Raw genomic sequence first — 24,598 nt, 5'->3', positions numbered from 1 at the left:
ATTTCACTCAACATAATGTTTTCAAGGTTCATCCATGTAGTGGCATGTATGAGAACTTCATTTCTTTTTAAGGCTAAGTAATAGTCCATTGTATGTATTTACCACATTTTGTTTATCCATTCATCTGCCAATGGACATTTGCTAACTTCCTCCTTTGGGCAATTGTGAGTAATACTTCAATGAACATTGTTGTATGAACTGTTTCTTTTGACTTTTTTTTTTCTTTTTGGGGGGTTATGGATCACATTTTTTGTTTCTTTTCATATGTAGTGATTTTTAAAATTGTGTACTGGACATGTATATTTTACATTTTGTAAGCCTGGATTTATTTATCTTCCTTTAGAGAATGTTGAGTGTTTTCTGGCAGGTGGTTAATTTACTCAGGTCTTAAAGGAAGATCTAATGCTAGAGTAGCCCTACTCCTAAGAGTTAGTTCTTCTGGGCTCTCAGTTGAATGCTGTGTATGAACATGAGGTCTCTTTATTCTTGCTGGTCAGATGTCTAGTATCCTAAACCTGTTCAATCTCTAGAATCTTTGCTCATAGCTTTTCAGTAATTATTCTCCGACAGGCTTCACAGAGTGTTGCCCAGTGCATTCACAGTTTTTTGCTTAGCTAAAGATTCAAGAAGACTTTTATGCATATTTCTAGATATCTGTCTTTCTTTATCTGCATGTGTGTAAAGCTCCTTCCTCTCTGGTACCTGCCACACAAATTTCAGCCACCTCAGAAATCCTGAACTCTGATCATCAACCCTGCTAGAATTACCCTTCCTGCACCACAGTCCAGAAGGTGCTTCTAGGAAGGAAGCTGAAGGTGATTATGGGACTGACTTTTTGTGTTTCCCTTATCTCAGGGATCACATTCCTTCTCTGACTGTTTTCCAAACTGAAAACTTTTGCATTTCATATATTTTTCCATTTTTCCATTTGTTTAGAGCAGGAAGACTAGTCTGGTACTAATTACTCCGAAGTGGCTGAAAGTGGAAGTCTCTAGTTCAACTGAATATCTTTATTAATAGCCCTTCTTAAGAGGCCAAAAATTTGAGAAATGGGATATCTCTGAAAAGGCATATGAAGTTAAGTATGTTGCATGGCCAAGATGATGTGTACAATTCATGGTATTCCTGTAAGTGTGGTGTGTACTTTTATGTATTTGTGTGTGAGAGAGTAAGAGAAAATAAGAATTAGAAGAGGAAAGAGAGAGCACAAGCAAATGTGAAAGTTAGGGCAGATACACTAGAAGGGTAAGAATTTTTAAAATATTGCTTAGCATAAGAGTCAATCACAATTTTAAACATTTTTTAACTCTTTTTGTAATATTAGCTAACATTTTGAATGATTTTATACACCAGTCATTGTTCTAAGTGCTTCGCATATATTAACCTATTTAACCTTCAAAGCAACCTTTTGAGGTAGGTGCCTGCCTTATCCCCATTCTATAGATTAGAAAACTGAGATATACAGAGATGACATAAATCGCCCAAGGTTTCATGGGTAATAGATATGAATTGGATTTGATTCTAGGCGGTCTGATTCCTAAATTTACATTTTTGGAAATTTTTGCCTTCATATATGGAAAGGATTTTGCTACTGGCTCTCTTACTTCCTCCTCCACCCATTTGTCTCCAAACTAAAAAATTCCATGGTAAGTTTTATTGAGCAATAAAAACCTTACTGAGACTTGGAGCTGGTGAAAGATGCTTGGCAATTGAAGAGATAGGCCTTTTGTTGATCCACAGATTTTTTTAAATTTTATTTATTTATTTATTTCTCTCCCCTTCCCTCCTTCCCCCCCCCCCCCCCCCCCGCCGCTCCCCCAGTTGTCTGTTGTCTGTGTTCTTCTGTGACCGCTTCTATCCTTGTCAGTGGCACCGGGAATATGTGTTTTCTTTTTGTTGTGTCATCTTGCTGTGTCAGCTCTCCGTGTGTGCAACACCATTCTTGGGCAGGCTGCACTTTCTCTCACGCTGGGAGGCTCTCCTTATGGGGTGCACTCCTTGCACGTGGGGCTCCCCTACATGGGGGACACCCCTGCGTGGCAGGGCACTCCTTGCGCACAGCAGCACTGCACATGGGCCAGCTCCACATGGGTCAAGGAGGCCTGAGGTTTGAACCGCGGGCTTCCCATGTGGTAGGTGGATGCCCTGTCCATTGGACCAAGTCTGCTTCTCAATCCACAGATTTTTTTTTTCACATTGGACTCTTCTAGCATCTTCCATTTCATCAGCTTCAGTAATCAGTACTCTTTTTTTTCCTTCAGGTATAGGCAAATTTGATGAGTGACTCAGGGAGATTTTCACTGCCTACTTTCTTAACCTGGACAGTTTGTGAAACCAAGTGATGATTGTAATGACCTGACAATTGAGATACAAAAAAGATGTTGGAAAAAAATCACTTCCGTATATCATAAATAATTCACACCATGAGATTTTCAGACTTCTGCTTTTGAGTTGTGGGTGGTGAAATTGGAAGGGTGGAGAGGGATCCTGCTCCAGACTATATGCATTGGGTTGCTCTAGGATTTTGTTGCCATGTCTGTACCTAAGAAATGATATCTCCCTGGGAGGAGGTCTTCTTGTGATCTTTGTGATATCAGGAAGGAAGGAGCTAGCAGATTATGAGGTAGTATTACGACAAGATCATTTCCTTTGGCCACCAAACAGTTGTTCTCTGAGTCACGAACCACTCAATTCAATGCCTGTCAAACTGCCTTTGAAACTCAGAGAAAAAAGTCTGTGTGCCAAAACCAAGCCCCTGAGTCACCCAGCACACACGGTATACAGCAGTGAACAGCACACAACGGGAATACAACAGTGAACAGGATTGGAATTGGAGCCTGGGGTCACCTCTTGCAGTTAGTATGAACCTTCATTCCATTCCACAGATATCTTTCCAGGCCATAAAATCTCATGTCCTTGCAGACAGGTAGTACAGTTGCCTTCCCCTCACTCCTTGCAAGGTTCGTGACTAGCAAATCATCTCGAGTATTTTTATTTTCATGGATTAAAACAGGTACTATGGAGATCGTTTTTTATCTGTAATTTCTAAAGAAGTTGTATTAGATATTACAACATATGAAATGAAATAGGTGGAGCTTGTATTTGGAAATATAACTTCTTATTACTGGAAGGACGTGAATTTGGACAGATATACCAGAAGCCCTTTTAGAACCAGATAACCAGTGCTCTTTTTCTCTTGTCAATCAGAGTTCTGCAATTATTTTATATAATTGTTATTTTTCTTTTCTTTTTGGAAGGAGTCTCCTGCTGAAGAAAGAATCTAAAGAGATGCATATGTTCCAAGAAATTTTCCTATAATAATAATAATACCAGGGTAGCTTTGATTTTCTTTAAATTTCTGTTCCTTATTTTTGCCACATGAAAATATGTGTTATCTTCAGAGATCCTGAGTTAGAATTCTTTATTTTCCTTGTGCTGGTTGAAGGAGAATCTCAAATTCTGATGTTGTAATTTTTTGTTTATTTCATGAAGAATTTCAGATGGTGCTTGACAACTTATGACTGCTATAAAACCAATAAATATCCTTTTATACCAAATATATTAAAGATGTCCTCCACCTAACACTTCACTAGACATTTTTGGTTCAATATTTGGGTGCTACTGTTCTGAGAGTCACCAAAGTAATAATAGCCAACTCAAAAAATGTCCTACCGTAAGGTCAGTTAAATATTGACTCTATTTCTGCATTCATATTCCATCTTTTTACCTCCTTTTAGTTCTTCTTCAAACAAACCAGTGTGTTCATTCCTCCTCCAAATCACCTGCAAAGTCCCATGTAATAAAATGCTGAACTTGGAATTTTGAAACATCGTCATTAGTTTCTAAGGATTCCAGGACTAGAGATCAACCAGCAACTTCATGGTTTAGGGCTCAAGGGCCCAGAACACAACTTCCTGAGCTGCAGTGATATTGCTACAAGGTTAAAAACAAAAGACCATATTTTTATTGCCTTTGATTATGACATGCTCCATGAGAACATCAGAAGGGTTCAAGCATGCATTGAAGGCATCTAAAGGGTAAATAAATTAAGCTGAAGTGACTCAGAGGGCACACAGAGACAGAGATGTATAGAGGCTAACAAGGAACTTTGTTCTTGAGAGCAACCCCACTTAAAACTCAAGGGAGAAAACCCAAAGAACCACAATGCCAGAATGAGTTTCATTTGTAAGCTTTCTCAATACATCTGGCAAAGAATAAATGCTTGGTAAGTTCCTAGGCACTTAGTATACATTCAAGTGAATGCACATTTCCTTTTAACGCAAAAGAATAGCTGGATCATGTGTTCTAAGTATGTCTGTTTAAAAAGATCGACTATAAGATATGTTGATGTAAAGACCTCGAGACTTTCTCAATCCCACTTAACAGCTTGCTTCCTGGAGTGACTTCTGCAGGGATGAAGAGCTACTACTGCAGCTTTTATTTGTAGAATCTTTTTTCTCAGTGAGTTGCCTTTATGTCTTAACCTGGCTGCATCTTCCTACATCTGGACAAGACCCAGCTGTCTGTTGACTTTTATGAAGATACCTATATATCTATGGAAGGTTTAGAAGTTCACTCATTAAGAGTGGACATTTGAATTTGATCAGTGTGTAGGCAGAAAGAAAGTAGTGAGAAAGAATGCCAAATCAAACTTTCAAACAGCTGCATTGTAAACAAAGTGCGAAGGGTACGCTTTGGTTTTGAAGCCAGCAAGCCTTTGTCCTGGTCTTTGCTGCAAGGTAGGCAAGCCTCTCAATATCCCTAAGCTTCACCCACCTTCTCCTCAAATACTGTTGTTTATTATTGAGCACTTACATGTGCCAACCCCTGTGCTCAGCACTTTCACTTATTTAAACCACGCAACAACCCTGTGGCATAAGGATTATTACCATTCCCATTTTATCGATAAGGAAACTAGGCTCAGAAAGACTATGAAGCTTACTCAAGGTTACACAACTAGAAAATGAGAAGGCCAACATTCAGATTTTCATGCATCTCCCTTTGAAGTCTGAGCTCTTAACTACTATGAAATGGACTAATTAATAACAATATTATTGATGCTGTGAGGATCAAAAGAGATAAGGTATGCAAAAGCACCTAAAATAGTATGCATATTCAAGGTGTTAGAATTGTTAGAATGAGATAATTTAAGAAAAAGGAAAACTATGAAATGGTTATATGGCATTGTCATGGAAAAGTACATTCAAATGTCTATAAACCAGTAATTACTCGTTCTATATAAACAAACTCAGAATTTCCTGAATACATTATTTTTCTTGACAGTACTTCACGAACATATTAAATATGGCATGTTACATAGATCAGGCATGATGGCCGACCATTTCACTTTAAATTGTGTCAGTCTTTAGAAGACTGGCCAGTCGAAGAGGCAGATAGGCAACTTTGGTCCATTGTTACTTCTGCGCTGGGAGGGTTTGCTTTATTTGTTCAAATTGCAAAGACATTTGCACTGAAGTTCAGCATGAACACCACGGGAATAATAATGTTGGTTATCAATAATCTAGGAAGTGTTATTTGTTTACTTGTAGGACCAGGAGGATCAGAGTTTATGAAACTAAGACACGATGTTCTTTAAATCAATACCACAATAAAACATATACACCACCAAGTTCTTTTTATTTTCAAATAGAAGTTTGAATGGATCCCCACAAACACTAAATTTAGAAACAGAATGATAGAAATGCTTCATAGATTTACAGTTAAAAAAAGAAAAAAAAAAGTCTTAAGATTTTCCAAAATATGTAATAAAGTTCCACATACTCTTTTTCTCAGGGATGAATAAAAACCAAATGTTGGGGCCACAAAGCCAGAGTATGTTTTCCCACTCCACAGGGTCTGCAGACCCCACAAATCTGAAAAGCCCACCATAAATGCTCTGTTTTTGCTCTATGAACTTGTCTTCCATAGTCAGAACTTGTTGACAGGTGATGCATGAATTAGAAGAGAAGATGAGGTTGAAGCTCTTCCTTCCCTGCGTTCTGTTGGCTGCAGCGAATCAATGAGAACCAGAGAACACATCAGCCATCAATAGCTAGAGGACTATGTCTACCGTGGCCAACTACTTGGGGTCTTGATGCAAACAGCCTCTAAACAAAGTCAAACAACTGGCTTGCTTCATTCTATTTAATAATTGAACTGTTTAATTATCTTGGGGTTATATAGACAGAAATGAATATATAATAATATGAAGATCACAAGTAAAGGGGAAAAAAAAAAAAAAAAGAATAAAGAGACCCAGTAGGTCTCAAAACAAAACCGCAAATCCTGGTTACCAGATATTGTACCCTTTTGGGAGTCTCGAGATCGAAAACTTAGAATTCGTGCTCATGTCTCTTATACAGAACCATTTTCTAAATTCTTAAACTTAATGGCAACAATAATTCTCCAATCAGAAATGAAGACATTTGATCTCACAGATGACTTTTTTCCTGAATTTTGAGTCTGCTGATAAAAAAAGTCTCTCAGAGTTATAAACTTTCATTACATTTAATGCGTATTTAATAATTTGTTTCTATTGAAGAGCATTTTATGAAATTGGGATTGCACTAGAAAATCTAGACTGAATGTTCTCCATGCTTATGGGTTATCTTAGCTGAGCTTCAGCTACTGACCTATCAAGGTTTCTCTCCTAAAAACCAAACCTAACTCCTGCTAAAGCTTTGGTTGAGTCACAGAACCACTTATGTAGCTGTGCCCCAGCCTTTCCCCTTTGATCCAAAAATATGAAAGGAAGGGTTTGCACTCTAATCAGCTTGAAGTGGTTTTGTGGAAGTCACATGGGCTCTGTCCTTGGAGAGAGTAAACTGAATGTGGATTAAACCAGGAAGGGAGAGATAGGATGTGGTAGCTGAATCTACTGTACAACATTCTGGGTTGAGGGGGGTCTACTGTTTTGATCCCTTTGAACCCTTTAGGCCCCAACAACTCCACCTCATAATAGGTTTTATTATCTAAAGTTGGAGTCTTACTTTCATTGTACCAAACAGAATATTGAGAATTATTTTGAGAATAAATACAAGAGGATATGTGATAAAGAAGGTAAGCAGATTTTGTAAGAAAAAATTGCAACCCTGGTAGAATTTGCAGTATTTTTGAAAGGTGATATTGCACATTTATTAGTCCAGTCTCCTTTCCTCTCAGTTTTATTAGTGTATGCCTTTCTAGCAGAAAATAATGCATGAATAAGGAATCATCATGTGAGAAATGAAAAAATTAATCCCCTTAGGAGAAAAAAATTCTGGAGCTAAAAGAATACATGTAGGTGAGCCCAAACCAAAACGGCCTACGAAAGGACCATTTCCAAAAGGTGATCCCATGGATGGGGTCTACAGTTCTACAAGGTTTACGATTTATGATCAAATTCTTTTTTGCTTTGAATTTTTTTCTTTTGATTAATAGTTAACATGTCCCATTTGTGATGCCAAACAGCATGTTTTCCAGCAGCAATTTTGCAGGCCTCAACAACAAGAAAAGGAAAAGTAATGTTGCTTGAGTACTGTTTAAAGCCCAGCTGATTAAGAAAATACAAGTAGATTTATGATTCTTAGATCTTGTGACTAAAGCTTTATTTTCTAGGTTTTAATCTGGAGAAAGAGAGAGTTAATTTATTAAAAATGACTGAAAATGAAATGCTCAAGTTTCTTTATCAATATAGCAGTTTTTGGAGCAACAACCTGACATTTATTAGAGCTTCTCATTCAATCACATTTTTAACTCTTTTCGGTTTGCCATTAGCCATTTCAAAGAACTATGAAATAAAGCTTTAGTGCTTTTTTTCATTTCCTTAAATTACATGTTTTTTAAAGGTAGACTTAAAAAAATCAATAAATGTTTTACTTTTCTTTGAAATACTAATAATTCAAACCTTCAAGAAAGTTGAAAACATAATACAAAAATATTACAAGAGAACTTCAAATATGCCCCCTACCCAGATACTCAGATTTACTCACTTTTAACATTTTGCCACATTTGTTTCCTCCCTCCCTCTCTCCCTTCCTTCCTTCCCTCCTTCCTTCCTCTTCTAAACCTTTGAAAATAGTTTGCATATATCATGCTCCTTTACCATTTAACACTTTCAAGTATATTTTCTAAGAACAAAGATATACACCTATGTAGCCATATTAAGCATAATTATCAAGTTCAAGAAATTAAACATTGATATCAACTATACAGTCTATATTCAGATTTTGTCAGTTGTCCCAATAGTGTCCTTTGGGGGCATTTTCTCCTTCATTATTAGATCCAACCCAGGATCATGTATTGCATTTAATTGTCATTGTCTCTTTAGTTTCTCTCTCTTTTTTTTAAATCATGGCAACATACAATCTTAAATTTCCCATCTCAACCACTCCCATGTAAACAATTCAGAGCATCAGTCACATCCACAATGTTGTACTACTGTCACCACCATCTGTTACCAAAACTTCTACATCACCACAAACAGAGACCCTGTACCCCCTATATATTAACCCCCATTCCCTCTCACGGCCCCCTGCTCACTTCTATTCTACTTTCTGTCTCTGTGAATTATGAATTTGCATGTTCTAGTTATTTCATATGAGTGAAATAATATACTATCTGTCCTTTTGTGTCTGATTTATTTCATTCAGCTTTATGTCTTTAAGGTTCATCCAGGTTATAGAGTGGATCAGAATTGACTGATAAATTTTTTGAAAGGGTTTCTGCAAAAGACAATTGAACAAATCTTATGTTTAACAAATCAAGTCATTCCTATGTTCAGTTTTCTAAAAAGTTACCTTTAAGTAGTAATTCAGTGATCTGTTTTTAAATAAACACGAAGAAATAACTTTTTAAAAATGTTTGTAGAATCGAGGTAAAACACTTATTTGTTCATGAAAACTGAGACAGGATAAGTATTCACATTTTCTTTCGTGTAAGTGCCAAATTAAGAAGATCTGGTGAACTTTTAAAAGAGGAAAAGTCAAACAAACCCTAGTAATCTTTAAAACATGTATACTAATTTCTGACTGAGGACTGCTTTCAATGTCACAAAAATTCTGGAAGACCTCAGATTCACGTGGCATATAGTAAGAATTATAATTCACGTGGCATATAGTAAGAATTACAATACAATATGCAGTTTCAAAAAAAAAAGTAGTTTCAAAAATCACAGTTTCCAAGCCTTATTTTAGTCTAGTTTCCTGTCTAGACATGCTAATTGAACTGAAGAGTTAAGCAATTATTCAGATAATTCAAAGGGAAAAAAACTCACTGAAAAAAGATTTGGGGAGCCTGAACTATCTGGATTGTTTGTTCTCACTGATCAATTCATCGGATAATTGAAATTCGCCCAGAGAGTTAAAGAGGGCCATAGGATTTGAATCAGGGAGAAATTTCATGAACATTTCTTTCTTTTTTTTTTTTCTTCTGTGCACTCAACCTCAATTAAATGTGTACAGTGTAAAGGAAAAGAAAGTAAGACCCTTGCAGAATCCTCTTTCAAAACTATAAAAGTTATTTTTATAATGCATAGACAAATGTTATCATATAGTAATGACCCCCTCTCCCCCCAAAAGTTTCCCGAAGACTAACCTTTTAAGTACCTTTCTTTTACAGATGAGATGACAAGATTTAACAGAAAATAAGAGACTCATTAAGCTGCCTGTCAGCTAGATGTGATGCCCTGCAGCCAGGCTCACGTGGTATTTGTATATTCTTGTGAATTATACAATTTAAATAAAGGAAGGAATTATCTGTGTATCTACTACTCACTAGGGTAGTTATTGATAGATGCTAAAAAAAACCCAATCAAGCTATGAAATAATAAAGGTTCAGAAATTCAGAAGTAATTACGTTGATCTGGTCAGCTAAAGATAGATCATCTTTTAAAAATATATTAAAATCCCATTATGACTATATTAAAAATTTTTTTAATTCACATAAAATTAAAGTAGGTTGCAAATTTCAAGGGAAAAATTGAGTAGATTAGTAGTACATGAAGTATACAGATATTTAAATTAAAATATGAAACCCATTCATGCTGGAAATTATTAGTGCCAAGGCCTGTCATGGGTCCTATTAGAAAATTAGAAGCATAATATTTAAACCCAGGGATAAGTAAATGAGTATGAAAGAGAAGCTTATTATAAAAAATTTTAAAAAAAAGAAGCTTAGTATTTATTTCACTTATTCTTCAAATATAGACTTGTGGAGTACATTCAACAGAATCACATTAATCATAAAACTGCTTTAAAGAAAGATTCAGGACCACAAAAATTGAAATAGTTCGTCTACAAACAAAAATATTATCAAAACAAGGTTTCCACATATCAGACATGAATGGCTGCTACCTGTTTTCAAAAAGCCTAAACCATGGGAAACTAGATTGATAAAATGTAAAAAGAAAACAAAACCAAAGATTTAAATTTCTTCTAATTTAACTTTCATGGTCTTTCATTACAATTTTGTAATACTTGAGGATTTTTTCAAGGTGGTATAATTAAATATTTTAGACTCAACATAATATTAAAAAGCTTGTAGCAACATACAGGCAGTAATCACTAAATGCCAAAGTAATGGTTATTGTTAAATAATATAATTTTATTTTTAACTTCATGTATTTTCATAAAGTAAAAATAGATCATTCTAAATCTGAAAAACTAAACTCGATTATTAAATACATTTTGGCAATTGGTTTACAGTTCAGAAAAAAGCAGACATGACAAAAATTTTTAAGAATCATATTTTATATAATATATTGTAAGCATGCAAGCTATTTTGTCACAATTTTTTGTGAGCCTTATTTTTAAAGAAAAAAATCAGATTATTAAAGGAGGATGTTATCTTTACAAATAAGTTTAAATTTTTGCCAAGTTGGAATATTTTGATGAAGGCAAATTGATAACACAGAAATTCATTGTCAATTTAGTCCTGCTATCTGTGTCTATAATAATTCACAAAAAAAGTGAAAAAGATCAAAACAAACAATTTTGGTCTAAGAGCTAACATATGGTCCTGTTAAAAACCAATACGATTATTTTCTACCAAAGAGAATTATTGGCAACTTCTAAATTTTAATATGGATTATTTTGAATACATGAATGTTTTCATTTAGGAATAAAACTATTGTGAATATTTAGAACTCTACTTTTTAAAACAGCCTAAATTCTTGATATTTAAAATGCTAATATTTAATTATTTGAAATACTAAAAGAAAGTTAAGCTAATTTCATTAAAGGTATTATTTCCATGAAAAGCAAGGAGTTACTAAAAAGATATTCATTGATTCCAATTTTTAAAATTTAGTTTGAATTTTTGAAAAGTTGAATTAATTGGGAAAAAAACCTCTGTGTTTTATCTATTAATAAAACAATGGAGAAGTATACATTTTGAGTAAAAATATTTAATAACATTTGCAAATATATATATAGAATAGCATTTGCTAAAACAAAGAAATCCTAACTAAATAAAAATATTTTTAAAAATTATTTTAGTTCTTTTTATACTAACAAAATTTACTTTGAATGCCATTCATTTAAGTAATCTGGTATTTTATTGCTCAGATTTTTGTACTCTTTAGTTGGAATATAAACCTTCTATTTATTTCTATTTGTTTTTAAATTCTAAAGGGAGTACAGATTTTAAGTCTTTTCCATATTCATTTGTTGGTTTTGAAAATGCATATAAAAATAATGCCTTTCTCGGTTTTACTTACAAGTAAATGAACTAGTATCAAGAAACAGAAGCTATATGGCACAATGAACTTTTAAAAAGTTTTAAAAGTTGCTAAAAAAATAGTTCCAGGCAAATGAATATTTTAATTTTATCTCTATAGTAAGTAATGTTTTCAAAGTAAAATAATACTCTTTGAACTTTCCATTTTGTCAACTCTTAGATTTAATTGAAAGAGCTATAATAGATTTTAATTTTAATACAAAATATAACTCAAAATAAGGTTTGTAATAATATCATACTAAACTAAATATTTATATTATTATAGAAAGAAATGTCCTACAGACTACAGGGTAAAAAAAAAAAAGGAGGGTATTAGATAGAAATAAAAACTACCATAGAAAGAATCAGTGCAAAGGGAAATTTAATAGTATTAGAACCTTCAAAACCATGGCTAAATGGTTAAATTTACTTTAATTTAATTAGACCTGCATGTTTCACAATTTTTAAAGTTTAAGAGGGACAGATTGGGTTTAGAAGATGCTAAAAGGTATGTGATTCAGCTTGATCTACCTGATGTTTACAAACTTCCAGTTGTTAGGCATTGCCCAGGCAACATAGCCCTGTGCATTTTTTCATTTTCATCTAGATGTGTGAACATTATGAAACATTATGAAAGCCCATAATTGCTTATATAGAACTATATCAACATTATGAGAAATGTTAGGAATAAGCCCTATTATCTACCAAATTTGCTATTTAAATGTTTAAATATTAGTCCTTAGTTTTTAAAAAATTTGATTGAATTACAGTGAACTGTGTTTAAGTAAAAAAATATGTTTCTAAGTTAAAACAAAGATGACATGATTTAACAATAGTTTTATAGTTATATCTTATCAAATAGGAGTCAATGATGGCATTTTGCTAAAATGGCATTTTACTGTTTTATTATTTACTATTATGCATTCACTAGATATTTTAAAACATTCTCTTTAAAATAGTGATGTTAGATCTATTAGCATGTCATTTTAAATTATTTTTTAAAAGTATTTCATAATATTGAAAAAAATCTATATTCTGGTCTCATAAAGTAATTGTCAATATCAATGAAAGCTTACCAGTTAAATCCAGTGCTTACTTCTCACATATGTTTTCAGAAATTCTAAGTGATATTCTTTCATTTAATTTGATTAAAGAATTCAGATATAATGCTAACCTTGAAAATCTTGATCATGCTAAATAAATCTTCAAAAAATTTTGGTTTTGCCTGTTATAAAAATTTTTATCTGTCTTACAAAAATATTTTTAGAGAGAATTGAAAAGCACTGGAAGAACTTTCTTTTTGCTTCTTGTAATTTAAGTAATATAATTTTTTAAACTCTCAGTATCGGTCCAAAAGTTTTTGTTTTCATGACATTTTTTCTTTTTACAAATGCCATGTAAGAAGGAATATTATAAAATTATGTTTTTATGTGCAACATGCTGCATAAAAAAAATACTACAAAGCAGCTTTTTTTTTTTTATTACTGGAGAAATTGGGCTCCATTTATATGTAATTATTCTTTCTTCTTGATAAACATTTTTCTTTACTTTCTTTTCTTGTCAGCTTCCTGTGTCTCGTTCTTATAGTGCTATCCAGTTTTGCTGACGAACTTTCTATTTAAAACTTATCCCAAATAAAAAAAAGATGTAATTTAAGCATTCTCACTGACCTTCATTACTGGCTTATGCTTGGTGACCATTGCCTATGTATCTTTTGTTATCCAAAAATATTCCCCCTCCCAAAAAAAAAAAGATCTCTGGCCTTGATCACTTTTCACTGTCACTATTGGCTTGAATTTTAAAAACATGTTTAATTCTCAAGATTTATTAGTCATTTAGATGAGCACTGATTCACAACTTACAGGTAGAAAAGAAATCAACTACCCAAAAATGAAAATGTTGAGCAAATATAAATATTAATAAAAATAGACAAGAAGGTCACTTTGTCCCCCAGCAGTTTTTCAGGCTTTGATTTAAAAACATTGTGTCCCAATACAGACTGACTAGGTTAATGCTAGTTTGCAGGATAATGCTAGTTTGCAGAGATGTGATAACTTTCTAAGCCATCTTTTTACCTGTCTTTCAACCATTACCAAAGAAATGAGAAATGAATGAATGAATATATGGAACCATACACATATTCTTTAGATTTTATATATTTATTATATTCATGTCTATAACTAAAACTGAGATACTGCATAATAATGTAGGTAAAGCCACCCCACGTCTTTCTTAAAAAGCTCCAAGATTCGTCTAAGTAATTTCCAAACAAGCATTGTTGACTTCTGCAAAATCATTTGACTGCTTAATCAAAAGTGTTATGGGCTATATAAGCATTTAAGAATGTCACTCATCCTGATTGACAATCCATACCATTAAGTTCATAACCACATTTGACGCAATGTCTGGGTCTACCTTTGTAACTGACGTGAAGCAGTTATTTGCCCAGATATGATCCCACCATTAAGGATTTTCTCCATGTTGGTAGGCTTGGAAGTTCATTTATCCAAGGGAAACAGTGGGAATGTAGCTGAAGAAACATCTTCATTCTTTGTCTAAACAACCTGGAAAGATCTCACCAGCTGCTGATTCTGAAAAAAAAAACAAAACTATTTTCAATGGTTGGCTTCTTTTGCATTTAATATATTTTCCAGACTTCTTGACAAAATATAATAATAATTTTTTAATATTAAAATTTCCCAAATGATCAGTATCAAATGTGTATACTAGACTCTATAGGGTCTGGTATTTAAATATACACCTGTGGTATTTTTTTAAAGAAGAGAAGTAAGTCTGTTTCATTTCCTTAAGAACATTACTAGTACTAGTATTTGCTACAAGGTACTATTATAGTAAGTACTAGGATCTAGTAATGTACCTTGAGAATATTGTTAGTAGTATATTTTTACTTATCTTTGGTATTTGTTCAATTTTCATGACTCTTAGCTTTAAATTTATTGAGTGACTCTAACATTAAGTTGTTTTTACCCTAGAAAGTCCAATGACAATCCCTTGGTGGCCCCATTAATGTAGCTAATTGAACCTGCCTAGTGTCTCAGCACCAATGTCTTTAGGTGAAGTCCTGCCTACTGCAGCTTTTTTTTTTTTTTGAATTTATTTATTTTTTATTTATTCTCCCCTCCCCCAGGTGGTTCTCTTGTCTGTCTGCTCATTGTTTGCTTGCCTTCTCCAGGAGGCACCCGGAACTGAGCTCAGTACCTCCCACATGGGAGTGGAACACCCAGTAGCCTAAGCCACATCCGCTCCCCACAGGCTGCAGCGTCTGCTGGTTTTTGGGTATCTGCCGGTTAGGCATTTAGCTTGTTGCAGTGAGTGTGGTGTCTAGCACATTGAGGCTGGTGCTGCGTCTAGCTCATTTTCTTGAGGAGGTACCAGGACCCGAACCTGGGACCTCCCACATGGGATTTGAGTGCCCAATGGCCTGAGCTACATCCACTTCCTGTGGGCTGCATTGTCTGCTGATTTATGGCATCTGTTCAGTTAGGTGTCTAGCTCATTGTGGCAGGTGCGGTGTCTAGGTCATTTTCTCTAGGACGCACTGGAACCTGAACCCAGGACCTCCCATGTGATAGGCAGGTGCCCAAAATGTTGAGTCACATCTGCTTCCCTGCAGCTTCTTTTTTGTTTTGAATTATCTCTATGACATAGGAAGGCCCATAGGGATGGACTTTCCATCCATGGTAAAATCTGGTATTACTTCTGGGAGGCAATTTATAAATCAATAGAGACTCCTTACCTGTTAAATAGGGAGTATACGGTGTTCCATTTCTTTTTTAAGTCTGATCTCCAGTTCGAAGGGCATGTGGGTGTCTTTTTTTTTAATTGGGGCTTTTGAAGAAAATCATAATATACAAAGTACAAATGTAGGCATTGAGTAAACAGACACTATTGTTACTGTTTTCAGATACCAGTTAAGAGAACATCTGGTTTAGTGTCAGGAGACTTGACTTTAATTTGGGATCTGGTCATGACCCTTGGTGTAAACTTCTATAGTAGTATCTTTCTCTGGAAAATAGGGATAACACTCTATCCACTCTGAAGGTTTCCTTTCAAGATTAAATAAGGTGGTATGGTATGGTATGGTATGGTATGGTATGGTATGGTATGGTATGGTATGGTACGGTATGGTATGGTACGGTATGATGTTACTATTAAAGATTTCAGAAAGGTAAAATTCCAGTGTAAAGTTTTATGGTGCTGAGATACTAAGCTATAGCACAGCAAATGGCAAAGAGAATTGTTCTGGGAGACAGAAGACCTGGATTTTCAGTCTCTTGGTTGTGCATCTTTGGGCAAATCACCTCTTCCCCTCTCTGGATCCCAGTTTTCTTTTCTAGAAAATATGAAAATTGGACTGGATGATTAACAACGCATGGTTTCTGTAGGATGACCAGTGTTAGAGCAGGTGAATGCCATTGGCAAGCCAGCAAGGTGTCGAGTGAGCTATCCCCCAAGTGGGGCTTTGTAGGATACCCTTTACATTCTCTGTGCTCAGGTTAATGCACTACATTTCTGTTTGCTTCTTATGCCTCTGACTTCTTAGGTGATTTTGCCCTGGAGAAAACTCCAAAACATGGCAAGCTCCTGTGCCTCCAGGTATCTTTGATAACCAGAAACACTTCTGTTGTAATGCCTAGCAGTGATGTGTCTTGTGATACTGTCAGCAAAAGTTCATGGGAGGACTAAATTTCCATGTTTGCATGACGTTCATCTCCTTTGAAGAATCTAACTGGAAAGAATGAAGGTGCAAGACTGTTGAGTTTTTACTGCCTTAATACCTCACTTTTATTGACGCTTCCATGGCCTTGGCCTTAATGTCCCAAGTAGTAATCTTAACAGTCTAATAGTTTTCTTTATAGAAAATGTACTTTCATCTTTCAAAAATTGGGGCTGTTGGCTGCTTGGATGCACGACTTAGACCACAAAGGAGATTTAAGAATGGTGCAGTTAAGTTTAGTGTACCACAGAGAGTGGAAAATTTAACCTTTAAAATATATACATACATAAAGTGTTTTAGATTGGGCAGGAAATTAAGGGATCTCGGGTGTCTCCTTATCCATGTTTAACATGAGAGCTCCCAAATCATTAAGGGATCTTCTAAACACCTCCCCTCAAAATTCCTGAAGGCAGCTCCTAATTTGCCAGCGCATGGCCAATTCTAATTGGTTCCATTTGAGCTCCTTTTCACCCAACCTGTAAAAGGAGATTGTTAAAAGTTCATATTGGGAGGACTGAAGGCCCTGTATCCCTGCTGTAGCAGGAGGTTGCGTGAACAACAACAGCAACAACAACAAAATAGACTTTTTCTCTTCTTCTTTCCCTTTCATTTCTTGCATTCCAAGAATTGTTCTCTGTTAAACCCTTAGGCTGCCCTGGCCTAAAGGTATCTTGCAGCAACATATTGTAGTGAACAATAGGTTATGATGGAAAGGAACCACCCAAATATTTTTTCATTTAGAGATGACTCTATAGGGTTCTATAGGGGTATTAGGGCAAATGGCCAGAATCTTTTTCCTCTTCTGAAAAGTTGTCAGAAAGTGCAATTCTTAAGCTTTCAGTTTTGGTAGTTTTGTTCATGTCTCCAGGTTACTCTTTGGCAGTTCACGCTTTTGAGATCTTTGCTATCTTTTAAGCAGATAGTTCAGCAAGCCCTGTGACTTTGGTAAGTCATTTTACCTCTCCTGCTTCTTCTGTAGATTGAATGAATTGAATTCGATGATCTCAGAGAACACCTCCAACTTTAAAGACCAATGTTTCTATTGTCAGGCATGTAGAGATAATCAGTACATCAATTAGTATTTATTAAGTGAATAACTGATGCCGGCATTTTGTTTTTTGGAATGTCTATAAAGGATGGCATAATACAGAACTGCTTATAATGTTTTTAAAAAGAAACTTTTTAGAGGAAAAACTCATTTTCTTATGAGGCATTTATCATTCTGCTCTGTATATGTGTGTATGTATGAGTGTGTGTGTGTGTTGGTTTATTTTGGGGTTGTTTCTAACGTCCCATTGGGTGATGCCAGGAAGGAATCAGTAAGGAGGAGCACTGTTTTCATTTTCCAACTGTTAAAGTAAATCCCGTATAATGGGTTGGCCTTTAAACAGGAATTTAATGGCTTACATTTGCAAAGGCCTTCTCCCTGGCAGCAAGAATTGGGGTTCCTTGGCTTTCCATCACATAGCAATGAACACGACAGTGTCTTCTCCTTTCTCTTTTTGGTTTCATTGCTTTCCAGATTCTCCAGGCTTCTCCCCTGTGTCCAATTTCTTTTGTTAGTAAGGACCTCAGCTGTATTGGATTAAGGCCCATCCCCATTCACGCTGGGCACACCTTAACTAACGTCTTCAAAGGTCCTATTTAGAAATGAATTTACAGTCACAGGACCAGGATTGGGACCTGGGCATGATTCAATCCCCAACAATTACCGTGTGCACAGCCTGTCCATCTGCACAGACATATGGGTGACTCTACAGCCAATGTCATTTGTAAGTTCTTAGATCACCCCAGATCCCTTGTGGCTCTTCTCTATTCCTTGCATATTTGCACTTTACTTCCTTGAAAGGCTTTCTTCAGGAAATTGGAAAGGGAAGGTGGCCAACAACTGGGGTATTTATTGATTTTTCTGGAAAATTTTTGTTGACTAAAGGAAAAGATTGAGGACTCTCTGAATTCTGGTTTCCCATAGTGTCCTTTGGCTCCATTTTAGAAGTAGTTCACTTTGTCTCTATATAAATTTTCTTTACATTTCTACATATATATGTTTATAAGTGTGCATGTGGGCTTATTGGTATGTCTTTTAGAAAGAGGTTCTTAAGGGGCTGGCATATATCTGAGTGTTGATAAGCATACCTTACTCAATTCTGATACTATCAGTAAGTAGTCCTTCTACCATACTTTTATTATATTTCCTTTATTCAAAAAAAAAACAAGACAAAGAAAAGCATAATATGGTATGCTTTACTTACTATGGAGGAATGAGGAAGTATCTTTTACCCATACCCTTTTATTTACTGCAGTGCAGAAAAACAAAACTTGTGTTTCCTTAGCTAGCTCAGTTGTATGTGAATCTGTAAAATCACAATTTATGAAACAACAGCAGCACACATTTTTAAGGGGCCTTGTGGATTCAGAGAGAAGGGGAAGGATGGAAGGCAGAGGGTGAAAAAGAATGTTGTTTAGCTCTTCCTAGCAATGTTCTCACCCTAAATGGCATGGAAGAAAAGCCTTCAAGACAGCTTCAGGTGTCAAAGCTTGCAAAACCCTTGACCATCTTCCCTTGTTTGCATCAGTTTTTGAAAGACTCATATGTAGAAAACCTTAGCATTTCTTAAAAAAAAAAAAAAAGCAGGTTGCTTGCAGTTTAAATAGAAATGATCATCTTAGTTAGGTTTCTTCATTCTTCTGATTATTTCCACCATTAGGACAAGAGACCTTTTGCTCTTGTCTTTATATAAAGCTGAGCGTGGCTTAAAATTTAGGTTGGCTCAATCCCCCCTCCCCCCATCCCCTACCTCTTTTTATCCCTATCTCTTAGAAAATCCAAAACAATCCAGTCTCCTTTCTACCCCAAGGATGACTATAATTCCATTTGTACTGAATTAACTAAATGATTAAGGGAAATGTAGGCTTTTTCCCCCTCCAAGTCGCAGTAATTTGATTGCAGAAGATTACCACCTTTGTTTGCATCTTATATTGGTTGGGCTATATAGACCCTGTACTGAACTGGAGAAGAAACAGCCCCATTTAAATATGTGGTTATATTTAAACTTTATAGTCCCCTTCTCCCACTCTCTTTGCTCCCCGATGCATGCTGATTATTGAAGGGAAATATTTATTTGAAATTCCACAAGATCTTTTTTCCAGTTCTCATCAGTGATTGATTTAAAATGACATCCTAAAGAGGTGTTAGGGTGAGACTGGATGATATGATGACTGGCGGTCCGTCAGATAATGGGCTTGGAGCAGTTTAGTAAGGGTGTTGCTTCCCTAGCAGAATTCATTAGAATTAGCCACATTAGAGGTGGCATTTATTTAAGAACACAGACATGCACTGTCACTGATGACAGAATAGGGACTTAAAGATATTAGATTTCAAGGGAAGAATGTGGAATATGGCTTGGGTATTAGAGAATTATTGTTAATTTTGTAGATGTGAAAAATGGCATGGTGGTTATGAAGGAAGAAATGTCCCTATTTTAGATGTGCACAATGAAATATTTGGGAGTATAATGTCATGATGTCTATAATTTCCTTTGGAGTACTTCAGCTAAAAAACAAAACAAAACAAAACCAGAGAGATGAAAATATGGAAAAATGTTAATAACTATTAAGTAGAGATTGTGTATACCTGGCTATTTGTCATACTCTTTTTACTTTTCTTAGTTTGAAAATTTCCATAGTAAATAGTAAATATATATATATATATATACCTTGAGATCCAATATGTTAATGTTAAAAACATTTCCCACATTAGTAAAATGAAATTGTATTTTTTTTTAAATTGTATTGAGATAATATTTTATATACATGCACCAAAGGGAAGTGTGTTTTTACGATTTCTCTGGACTAATGGGCAAACTCAGGGTTCTAAAGTGGAGATTAAGCTCTTTGAGTATGGTCAGTAACAAACTCATAAACTAGCATAAAATGAAAATCTTTGTGCAAAACTAGACTTATTTTTTCAAATGCATTTTAAATTCCAGTACTGAATCTACAAGAAAAGCACAGTAGGCATAAAAAAATGAAAACAATAATTTTTCTTTACCTAAGCTAAGATTCTGCAAAAGCTTGGGATGCTGACCCACTTCTAAAATTTTCTAATTACCATTCTCTATTAAATCTCTATTACCTCAGAATATCTATTTCCTTATCGATGAATTAGGCATAATAAGAGTATCTACTTTGTAGAGTTCAGAGGATTAAACAAATTTAATGCAAAGCATTCAAAACAGTGCCTGGCACAGAGGAAATATCAGCAATTATTATTTAATGGGGGGGGGAAGGTCTCTCAATTTGCAGATGAAGATTCTGAGGTCAAGGTCAATTGTTGGTTATTGAAAAAACTGGGACTGTAGTCCTTGTGTACTAAACTTCACTTCTTTTAAAAAATAGGATTGAAAGTGGAATTTGCCTTATAGGGTCATTGTAATGATTAATGGATTAAATCTATTTGCAGGATTTAGAACATTGTCAACTAGGAAGTTCTCAGTAAACGTTATAGATGATGATGGTGGTGGTGGTGGTGGTAGTGACTGGATAAGTAGGTATAATTTTTTTTTTTTAAAGAATATGTTATAGTATTGGGAGGATCTCAATTAGGACAGAAAAAGGTTGCCGGTGGTAGTGGTAGTCTTGGTGGAAAGAATGAAGGTATCATCAATAGTGGTACAGAATGGTTGCTTAGGGAAAGAAAAGAAAGAATTAGGTTGCAAAGAGTAGACTGTTAGCCCAGAAAGACAGAAAAATGCATGTTAAGCCATAACTCAGCAAAGGCTAACAGAAACGTGGAGTCCATGCACTGGGTACATGCATGTATTTTCCAGATGTCTCTAACGTTGAGAAATTTAGACAATGTGTAAGAGCAGAAGCATTATGTAAATACCATCACAGTTAGGGAGAGAGTTTAGTTTAGGCCATTAATGCCTGACATTAGGCAAAAATGACCCCTGGCAGTCTCTTTGGGCACTTGCGGTCTCTCTTGCAGAGCCACCAGAATTGGGCTCTGTGGTTGTAGCCAGAATGTCGAATTTCAGTGAAGGCCCTGCTAAACCATTAGTGTTGGTGAGGAGGAGAGGAAACACACCAAGAGACGAGCAGTAAGGCATATACAAATGAGGTCAAAATCGGGACGTTTACATGGAGTTCTTCCAGTTCCTCTGTATCATCATAGACTCACATAGAACGTTAGAGCTAACTGCAGCCTTTGAGATTGTCCAGTACAACCCCTTCCTTTTACAGTTGAACATCCCATGAGGGTAGAATTGGTGAAATTTGGCCAGAATAGCACTGCATTGAAACCAGAGAAGTTTGTGGTGTGTTTAAAGAGGGATTTAAAGTGAGGATGAAGGGAAAGAGGGGCGTAGTTACTTCATTTAGAGTGATACCCAGATACAAAAGGAGAGTAAGGAAGGCAGTGATTTTCTCCAAATTAAGTTTAAAAATGGAGGAGAGCAAGGAGAGCTATAGAGAGAGATGGAGGAGAGGATTTCTAAATTTATGCTAAATATTCTTAGATTGGATTTGTAGTTAATGTTTACAAGTCAATGATCAGAAAAACGTTATTATTTCTAGGAAATTAATTTCCTAAAATGGAAGGGAAATGGTGGTGGTGGGGGGTGAGTTTGGTGGTGTTGATGGTTCCAGCAAATGAAGAAGTAGTTTGCAGCTGATGTTGAAACTGGTGAACAGTTAATATTAATCTGTTACCACCATTGAGGATGAATATATCTTGGCTTAAAAAAACACTTTTAACTAAGTTTGTGCTTAGTGCTGTATTTTACATAACAGAGTGTCTCAATAGGAGCTAATGAGTCAGATTTGGCATGGAGCTCTGATCAGGGGAAGGGACAGGAATCCTCATGCAGAACACCGACAATGCTTTACTGAGTTTCCTTTACAATCCTGGAGCCAGTTAGGTTGGAGGGAGTCTTTCTGAAGGGGTTAAATGCTCCCCATATGCTTGCTCCCCAGTTACAACAGCATTCAGTTACTAAATGTAAGCAAGTTGGAAGTTAACATCTCTAGTTTGTTGGTTTAGATGGAGAAAAAAGTAGCCAACTGCACCAAGACTAAATGGCTTTGTACCCATTTGTGTATATTTCTTTATAAAAATGCACTTACTTACCATATCAGCAAGTATTTTTAAAAGATATTTTGGTATTTTTTATTTAAAAAGAAAAACATCACAGTTATTTCCTAAGAACTTACTATTATTGCCTGCTCTATTGTAAGATCTGCGGATATTGGAGATTCTCTCTATTGTACCCCTCAACCTTGTCTGATACCACAGCTTCCTCTGTTGCCTCAGGCAAGTGGATAGAGCTGGGGAATAAATGTCATTGTAGTTGGCATCTTTCTCCCTTCTTTTCTTTTTGCCTTCTGATTTAGCTTCCCCTGGCTGCACCTAGGTCAGCATCTGCTTAGTGTGTTGGGTCATGGAATTGAGTTAGAGCTAAAGAAACTGAGGCACAACATAGATATACGCTTTTCATCAGTTTCTCAGGAGCACATTACAAGCCAAAATGAGAGCAGGATCAGAGCTTTTTGTCTGTGTTGGGATGTAGTAGGTCCTGATGCCTCTGCCCTAGGAAGTGGTTAGGCCAACTCTACTACCTCCAAAAGAAACCTTCTGCTGAGGGTACCATAAAGAAGAGCACCTACTTTGAAATTTCAGAAATCAAAAGTAGACAAGAAAAAAACAAGGGAAAGGGATTTTTAGTGTTTCTGCATATGAATTTTATAGGTTCTTTATAGCTCTAAAGCATCAAGGTCAGTTATGAGCAAAATACAGTAATGTGAGTGATGGTGTCTGTGGCTGACCTTTTTCTTGTGGTCCAAACTCACCTGTGCTCTCCGACTTTATTCATCCATATGAGAACTCCAAATGGGATGTCCTGATGAAGGAAAGGACACCAGTTCCTAGTGGTTACGTTTGGGGTATAGAGAAGAAATATCATCCAGTTTGTGATATGTATATATCAAACCACAAAAACACAATCAGAATATACCCTGAAATGTTGGAGAGAAGAAATTTAGACAAATTTTGTCATCTATTAAAAAGCTAGGTGGGGTATGGTGGAATTATCTAGAGGGAAGAATTAGAAAAACAGTTTTAGGAATATAAATTTGGGAGAGAAAACCACATACTCATTTTTCTCCTCTAGAGTTTGAAACAATAGATCTTTACATGAAATTAAGAAAAATGTCAGTAATCTGAAGGTTTTCTAAAGAGAATATAAGTTTTCTTTGCAGAGATGGCATGGGAGTTAATGAATGTGAACGTGCATTCAGATGGAAAGAAAATTATGGGCAAAAAGAGAGGCAGAGCAAGAAGCGGGAAAATTGTTTTAAAAATCAGCTTAAACCTTTCTCTGTCTGAGAGTATTTAGTATTTTTGTCTTAGGGTATTTAGTGTTTTAAGTATTTCTTTTGGCAAAAATTGATTTAAAGCTAGAACGACTTTTTGCAAGTTAGAAAGTTTTAGGTTTGGATTTTTTCCCCTTTCACTTGTTTATTTGAAATTTGGACCATAGAAATTATATATAAACAGGCATAATTATGTATTATGTATTAGAAAACATTTTAAAACAGATAAGGATATTTAATGACTTAAATATATTGAAAGAGTATTAAAACTATTGAGTCATAAATAAAACTGCCCAAATTATGCCAATGGCAGAATAAAAGGCAGAAGAACTAAATACTGGATAAGAAACAACTATCTTGTGATGGTTCTATAATAATAATTAAAATTTAAAATAAAACTTTTTAATTGACGACATTAATTTAATTTAATTACATTTAAGCCTTACTATCTAAAATTAGGATTCAAAAAGTTCAAATATCCATCATTCCATTATGACTTTTCACAGAATAAAAATGATTGTAATCATTTAACTGTGTCTCTCTTTTCTGCAGTAAGACGTCAAAAGTTTCATCTCCTTAAGAACCCTGGTGATTCTTTTAAAGGTGCAACTTTTTTATCTTTAGGTAAGGAAACATTTACTATTGTTTACTCCTTTGTTGAAAAGAGATTTTTCAATTAGAGGAAAGAAGTAATGTGTATTTAAACTTTGTTTATCCTAACTGATGTAAAAGATTATGAAGATACAGGAAGCTTAATTTTTCAGTTAAATAGCACAAATTAGTTGGAAATTTTTC

The 24,598-nt window shown here is 35.1% G+C and overlaps 1 protein-coding gene across 3 annotated transcripts in view; it reads left to right on the top strand.

Annotated features, from left to right (window-relative positions):
• Positions 1 to 24,598, top strand: part of HSD17B12 (hydroxysteroid 17-beta dehydrogenase 12) — a 266,735-nt gene that overhangs the window by 42,751 nt on the left and 199,386 nt on the right. For all 3 annotated transcript variants that reach the window (XM_071218088.1, XM_071218087.1, XM_058305500.2), the window contains exon 3: positions 24,356 to 24,427. The gene's annotated coding sequence lies outside the window, so the exon portion shown is untranslated. The remainder of the gene's footprint in view (positions 1 to 24,355; positions 24,428 to 24,598) is intronic.

The sequence above is a fragment of the Dasypus novemcinctus genome, chromosome 10 (genome assembly GCF_030445035.2).
Source record: "Dasypus novemcinctus isolate mDasNov1 chromosome 10, mDasNov1.1.hap2, whole genome shotgun sequence".
In the NCBI taxonomy this organism is placed as follows: domain Eukaryota; kingdom Metazoa; phylum Chordata; class Mammalia; order Cingulata; family Dasypodidae; genus Dasypus; species Dasypus novemcinctus.
Note: the sequence above shows the minus strand (reverse complement) of the source record. Positions and strands in the feature narration are given on the sequence as shown.